Source organism: Rhinoraja longicauda, unplaced genomic scaffold (genome assembly GCF_053455715.1).
Source record: "Rhinoraja longicauda isolate Sanriku21f unplaced genomic scaffold, sRhiLon1.1 Scf000068, whole genome shotgun sequence".
NCBI classification, from domain to species: domain Eukaryota; kingdom Metazoa; phylum Chordata; class Chondrichthyes; order Rajiformes; family Arhynchobatidae; genus Rhinoraja; species Rhinoraja longicauda.
The window spans coordinates 25,001-32,500 of NW_027601286.1; positions in this window are offsets into that span (position 1 = coordinate 25,001).

The following is a 7,500-nucleotide window of genomic DNA, read 5'->3' on the forward strand; positions in this document are numbered from 1 at the left end:
GGCTGCCTGCTCCTTTGGTTCACGATGTCCCCGCCGAAGGCGGCGTACTTTAAAGTACTGCAGCTCGAGCGCACAAGGTGCGCGGGGAATTGTTAGCGGCGCCGTGGTTGTGCTGGCGGTGACCATGGCTGCCTGCTCCTTTGGTTCACGATGTCCCCGCCGAAGGCGGCGTACTTTAAAGTACTGCAGCTCGAGCGCACAAGGTGCGCGGGGAATTGTTAGCGGCGCCGTGCTTGTGCTGGCGGTGACCATGGCTGCCTGCTCCTTTGGTTCACGATGTCCCCGCCGAAGGCGGCGTACTTTAAAGTACTGCAGCTCGAGCGCACAAGGTGCGCGTGGAATTGTTAGCGGCGCCGTGGTTGTGCTGGCGGTGACCATGGCTGCCTGCTCCTTTGGTTCACGATGTCCCCGCCGAAGGCGGCGTACTTTAAAGTACTGCAGCTCGAGCGCACAAGGTGCGCGGGGAATTGTTAGCGGCGCCGTGCTTGTGCTGGCGGTGACCATGGCTGCCTGCTCCTTTGGTTCACGATGTCCCCGCCGAAGGCGGCGTACTTTAAAGTACTGCAGCTCGAGCGCACAAGGTGCGCGGGGAATTGTTAGCGGCGCCGTGGTTGTGCTGGCGGTGACCATGGCTGCCTGCTCCTTTGGTTCACGATGTCCCCGCCGAAGGCGGCGTACTTTAAAGTACTGCAGCTCGAGCGCACAAGGTGCGCGGGGAATTGTTAGCGGCGCCGTGCTTGTGCTGGCGGTGACCATGGCTGCCTGCTCCTTTGGTTCACGATGTCCCCGCCGAAGGCGGCGTACTTTAAAGTACTGCAGCTCGAGCGCACAAGGTGCGCGTGGAATTGTTAGCGGCGCCGTGGTTGTGCTGGCGGTGACCATGGCTGCCTGCTCCTTTGGTTCACGATGTCCCCGCCGAAGGCGGCGTACTTTAAAGTACTGCAGCTCGAGCGCACAAGGTGCGCGGGGAATTGTTAGCGGCGCCGTGCTTGTGCTGGCGGTGACCATGGCTGCCTGCTCCTTTGGTTCACGATGTCCCCGCCGAAGGCGGCGTACTTTAAAGTACTGCAGCTCGAGCGCACAAGGTGCGCGTGGAATTGTTAGCGGCGCCGTGGTTGTGCTGGCGGTGACCATGGCTGCCTGCTCCTTTGGTTCACGATGTCCCCGCCGAAGGCGGCGTACTTTAAAGTACTGCAGCTCGAGCGCACAAGGTGCGCGGGGAATTGTTAGCGGCGCCGTCGTTGTGCTGGCGGTGACCATGGCTGCCTGCTCCTTTGGTTCACGATGTCCCCGCCGAAGGCGGCGTACTTTAAAGTGCTGCAGCTCGAGCGCACCATGTGCGTGGGGAATTGTTAGCGGGGGCGTCGTTGTGCTGGGGGCTGACTGTCCCTAGTGGGTATAGGATAATGTTAATGTACGGGGATCGCTGGGCGGCACGGACTTGGAGGGCCGAAAAGGCCTGTTTCCGGCTGTATGTGTATTATGATGCCTGCCTGCTCATTTGGTTCATGATGTCCACGCGGCAGGCGGAATATTTTAAAAGCACTGTTCTGTACGAAGTGCACAATGTCCGTTGGGGAAATGCAGCTGGGGGTCGGTCGACCGGCTGACGACGCCTGCCTGCCGATTTGGTTCACGATGTCCCCGCCGAAGGCGGCATACTTGAAAGTACCGCCGTTCGCGGCGCGCAATTTGCGGGGGGAGGAATTGTTAGTGCACGTCTGTGTGCTAGGTGACGATGCTTGCCGACTTGGTTCATGCCGTCCACGCCGAAGACGGCGCCGTTTAAAGTACTGCCGCTCGAGGTGCACAATTTGCGGGGGAATTGTTAATGGGCGTCGGCGTGCTGGGTGACGATGTGGAGATGTGGAACGCCGAGCCAGATCTATCTTATTTGTTTGCTTGGCCCACTGGACTTTGCGTGGGCTTTGCAACACTGTGTGCTAGGTTAAATCACGGCCAATAGAGTGAGTGTTTTTAATGATCCTGATCTGATAAGGGGACTAGAGGTAAAAGAGCCGTTAGGAGGCAGTGATCACAACACGATAAGTTTTACTCTGCAAATGGAAAGGTAGAAGGGAAAATCGGAAGTGTCTGTATTACAGTATAGCAAAGGGGATTACAGAGGCATGAGGCGGGAGCTGGCCAAAATTGACTGGAAGGAGGCCCTAGCAGGGAAGACGGTAGAACAGCAATGGCAGGTATTCCAGGGAATAATGCAGAGGTTGCAGGATCAATTTATTCCAAAGAGGTGGAAAGACTCTAAGGGGAGTAAGAGACACCTGTGGCTGACAAGGGAAGTCAGGGACAGCATAAAAATTAAGGAGAGGAGGTATAACATAGCAAAGAAGAGTGGGAAGACAGAGGATTGGGACTCTTTTAAAGAGCAACAAAAGTTAACTAAAGAGGCAATGCGGGGAGAAAAGATGAGGTGCGAGGGTAAACTAGCCAATAATATAAAGGAGGATAGCAAAAGTTTTTTTAGGTACGTGAAGAGGAAAAAAATAGTCAAGGCAAATGTGGGTCCCTTGAAGACAGAAACGGGGGAATTTATTATGGGGAACAAAGAAATGGCAGACGAGTTAAACCGTTACTTTGGGTCTGTCTTCACTGAGGAAGATACACACAATCTCCCAAATGTTCTAGGGGCCGGAGAACCTAGGGTGATGGAGGAACTGAAGGAAATCCACATTAGGCAGGAAATGGTTTTGGGTAGACTGATGGGACTGAAGGCTGATAAATCCCCAGGGCCTGATGGTCTGCATCCCAGGGTACCTAAGGAGGTGGCTCTAGAAATAGTGGAAGCATTGGAGATCATTTTTCAATGTTCTATATAGATTCAGGATCAGTTCCTGTGGATTGGAGGATAGCAAATGTTATCCCACTTTTTAAGAAGGGAGGGAGAGAGAAAACGGGTAATTATAGACCAGTTAGTCTGACATCAGTGGTGGGGAAGATGCTGGAGTCAATTAGAAAAGACGAAATTGCTGAGCATTTGGATAGCAGTAACAGGATCATTGCGAGTCAGCATGGATTTACGAAGGGGAAATCATGCTTGACAAATCTACTGGAATGTTTTGAGGATGTAACTAGGAAAATTGACAGGGGAGAGTCAGTGGACGTGGTGTACCTCGACTTTCAGAAAGCCTTCGACAAGCTCCCACATAGGAGATTAGTGGGCAAAATTAGGGCACGTGGTATTGGGGGTAGGGTACTGACATGGATAGAAAATTGGTTGACAGACGGAAAGCAAAGAGTGGGTATAAATGGGTCCCTCTCGGAATGGCAGGCAGTGACCAGTGGGGTACCGCAAGGTTCGGTGCTGGGACCCCAGCTATTTACGATATGCATTAATGACTTAGACGGAGGGATTAAAAGTACCATTAGCAAATTTGCAGATGATACTAAGCTGGAGGGTAGTGTGAATTGTGAGGAAGATGCAATAAGGCTGCAGGATGACTTGGACAGGTTGTGTGAGTGGGCGGATACATGGCAGATGCAGTTTAATGTAGATAAGTGCGAGGTTATTCACTTTGGAAGTAAGAGTAGAAAGGCAGATTATTGTCTGAATGGTGTCAAGTTAGGAGGAGGGGGAGTTCAACGAGATCTGGATGTCCTAGTGCATCAGTCAATGAAAGGAAGCATGCAGGTACAGCAGGCAGTGAAGAAAGCCAATGGAATGTTGGCCTTCGTAACCAGAGGAGTTGAGTATAGGAGCAAAGAGGTCCTTCTACAGTTGTAGCGGGCCCTGGTGAGACCGCACCTGGAGTACTGTGTGCAGTTTTGGTCTCCAAATTTGAGGAAGGATATTCTTGCTATGGAGGGCGTGCAGCGTAGGTTCACTAGGTTAATTCCCGGAATGGCGGGACGGTCGTATGTTGAAAGGCTGGAGCGATTGGGCTTGTATACACTGGTATTTAGAAGAATGAGGGGGGATCTTATTGAAACATATACGATAATTAGGGGATTGGACACATTAGAGGCAGGAAACATGTTCCCAATGTTGGGGGAGTCCAGAACAAGGGGCCACCGTTTAAGAATAAGGGGTAGGCCATTTAGAACGGAGATGAGGAAGAACCTTTTCAGTCAGAGAGTGGTGAAGGTGTGGAATTCTCTGCCTCAGAAGGCAGTGGAGGCCAGTTCGTTGGATGCTTTCAAGAGAGAGCTGGATAGAGCTCTTAAGGATAACGGAGTGAGGGGGTATGGGGAGAAGGCAGGAACGGGGTACTGATTGAGAGTGATCAGCCATGATCGCATTGAATGGCGGTGCTGGCTCGAAGGGCTGAATGGCCGACTCCTGCACCTATTGTCTATTGTCTATTGTCTATAATCAACCACTTTATTTTGCCCGTCTTTGTGACTCCTCTTTGACACGTCGATCACCGCTGAGGCTGTTTTACCTGTTTCCCCTATGTACCGTAAGGTACACTCCTTACATTGAACTGCATACACCCCATTATTTCGCTCACGGGTTATCCTCTGTGCTATCCAGTCTCTCCTGTCACCCTGTTCTATGTTTTTGTCTATTACCCAGTGGGAGCAGGCCCCATATTGACATTAATTTGTAACCCTACTGCTCCCCTCGTCTGCTGGTTTTATCACCATCTCATGTTTATCCCTCAGCTCTGCCGTGGTCTCCCTCTCTTTTTTTCTGGTGAGGTTCGGCCTATCCTTTGTCATGGGCATATCCCAGGCTGTTTTAGTAACGTTCTTTTAAAACGTGTCGTGTTTGTTTGGCTTTACCCACGTTCCAGCATTAGAGGCCAATTTTTGCAATGTTTCCTGGGTGGGATTTGCCGGTTTTACAAATGGTGTCACTATCTCACCCTGCTTCCTGATACCCTTATGGGGTCGGCTCTGTTCTTGCAGAACCCTCGGGTGGTGCAGAGTCTGGGCCTTGTTATCAATATCTTGCCCTGCTTCCCGATACCCTTGCGGGTTCGGCTCTGTTCTTGCAGATCCCTCAGGTGGTGCAGAGTCTGGGCGGCATCGTCACCCAGCACACCGACGCCCACTGAAAATTACCCACGCACAGTGCGCGCCTGGAGCGGCAGTAGTTCAAACTACCCCTACCCCTACCCCTACCCCTACCGCTACCCCTACCCCTACCCCTACCCCTAACCCTAACCCTAACCCTAACCCTAACCCTAACCCTAACCCTAACCCTAACCCTAACCCTAACCCTAACCCTAACCCTAACCCTAACCCTAACCCTAACCCTAACCCTAACCCTAACCCTGACCCTAATGCAGGCAGAGTTATTTATAAAGTGGCCCAGACTCTGCACCACCTGAGGGTTTTGTAACAGAACCAACCCCATAAGGGTTTCAGGAAGCAGGGCAAGATATTGATAACAAGGCGCAGACTCTGCACCACCTCAGGGTTCTGCAAGAACAGAGCCGACCCCATAAGGGCATCAGGAATCAGGGCAAGATATTGATAAAATGGCCCAGACTCTGCACCACCTGAGGGTTCTGCAAGAACAGAGCCGACCCCATAAGGGCATCAGGAAGCAGGGCAAGATATTGGTAACAAGGCCCACGGGGAAGGCGGCATACTTTGGGGTTATTTTGTAGTGAGTTTTGAAGGCATGTGCTAGTGTTACGCATACCGAGGGCGCGCAAAGTTCGGCGCGCCCGGGCCAAAACGCCTCTGCTGGCCGCGGCCGAGTCGGCCGACGGATTGCCACGGACTTGCTTGACGACCTGTCACTCTCCGTGCATCGGTTGCACGCCCGGTTCGTCCTTTCCATTTGTTTCATGATGTACACGCGGCAGGCGGAATATTTTAAAAGCACTGTTCTGTTCGAAGTGCACAATGGCCGTTGGGGCAATGCAACTGGGGGTCGGTCGACCGGCTGACGACGCCTGCCTGCCGATTTGGTTCACGATGTCCCCGCCGAAGGCGGCATACTTGAAAGTACTGCCGTTCGCGGCGCGCAATTTGCAGGGGGGAGGAATTGTTAGTGGACGTCTGTGTGCTGGGTGACGATGCTTGCCGACTTGGTTCATGCCGTCCACGCCGAAGACGGCGCCGTTTAAAGTACTGCCGCTCGAGGTGCACAATTTGCGGGGGAATTGTTATTGGGCGTCGGCGTGCTGGGTGACGATGTGGAGATGAGGAACGCCGAGCCAGATCTATCTTATTTGTTTGCTTGGGCCACTGGACTTTGCATGGGCTTTGCATCATTGTGTGCTACGTTAAATCACGGCCAATTGAGTGAGTATTTTTTATTCAACCACTCTATTTTGCCCGTCTTTGTGACTCCTCTATGACACGCCGATCACCGCTGACGTGTTAATCTGCGTGTTAGGTATCTCGGGGGTCAGTTGGACGGACAGATGTGTAAGGGTTTTGTTCGGAAGGATCGTTGAGTGTAAACGGTGAACGGGGGTTAAAGGCCCTGAGGTTTCAATCCTCTAAAGAATGTAAAAGGTCTGACGCGTTAGCTAGCAGCTAATGAGGTGAACCTAGCAGCTAATGAGGCTCTCTCTCTCTCACGGCCCCGGGACTCCCTCCCTCCCTCCTCCCTCTTGGAACCCTCCCTGCGTGGGGGGGGGGGGGGGGGGGGGGGGGCACGAAGAAAAAGAGGGTATAAGAAGAATCCAGTGGAAGGAGTAGGGACTGGGGGCGAGGTCAGACAGCCTATCCGGCTAATAAAGCATCATGAGGTTAGGTATAAACTCTGATGACTGCATAAACTCGCCCCTAATGGGGGGGGGGGGGCACTCTCTCCCCCACCCCTCTCTCCCCAGTGCCACTCCCTCCGACCCCCCCCCCACTCTCTTCGTGTCGCTGGGCCCGCCCGGCACGGCCCCGAGGATCACTCCCCGCGCGGCAACGGGACACCGGGTCGCCGGGCCCGCAGGGTCGTCAGTCGGGCGGGGGGGGGGGAGGGTGGCCATGCCAGCAGCAGGAGAGGTTTCCAACGAACCCGCGACCGCAGCAGGACCGCCCTCGGCAGACATTTGGACCCAGCGGGTCCGTTCGGGATGGTTGCCGGGCCCGCAGCAGAGGTTTCCTTCCACCCAACGGGGGGGGGGGGGGGGGGGGGGCGGGGCTGCCCATCTTCCCGCTCGAAGCAACGGCCTCACCCTAACGGCCTCACCCTAACAACCCTCACCCTGACCCTAAACCGCTCGGTTCATGACTTCTCTCCGTTTGGTTCATGAATTCGCCATTTAGTTCACGACTTCTCCTGTTGGTTCCTGACTTCTACCTCGTGGTTCGTGATTCCGGCGGGTAGGTGGGGTGCCCGGATACTCTCGGCGAAAGGTGTTCAAGTGGCAACGGCGGTCCCGTAGATAAGACGGGTTCGGATGCTCGAGCGTGTCGAGTAAGCGCCGGATCGGCGCCGGGCGCCCCCGGCCGGCTGGCTTGCCCCCCCCCACCCCCCACCCCCCCCCTGGCGGCAGAAACGTGTATCGCGCCAGTGCCGCCGCTGAGGTCGAGATTGGCCGCCTCGACCGTTCGAAGCGTCGCAATTCCGGCGGGACTTCC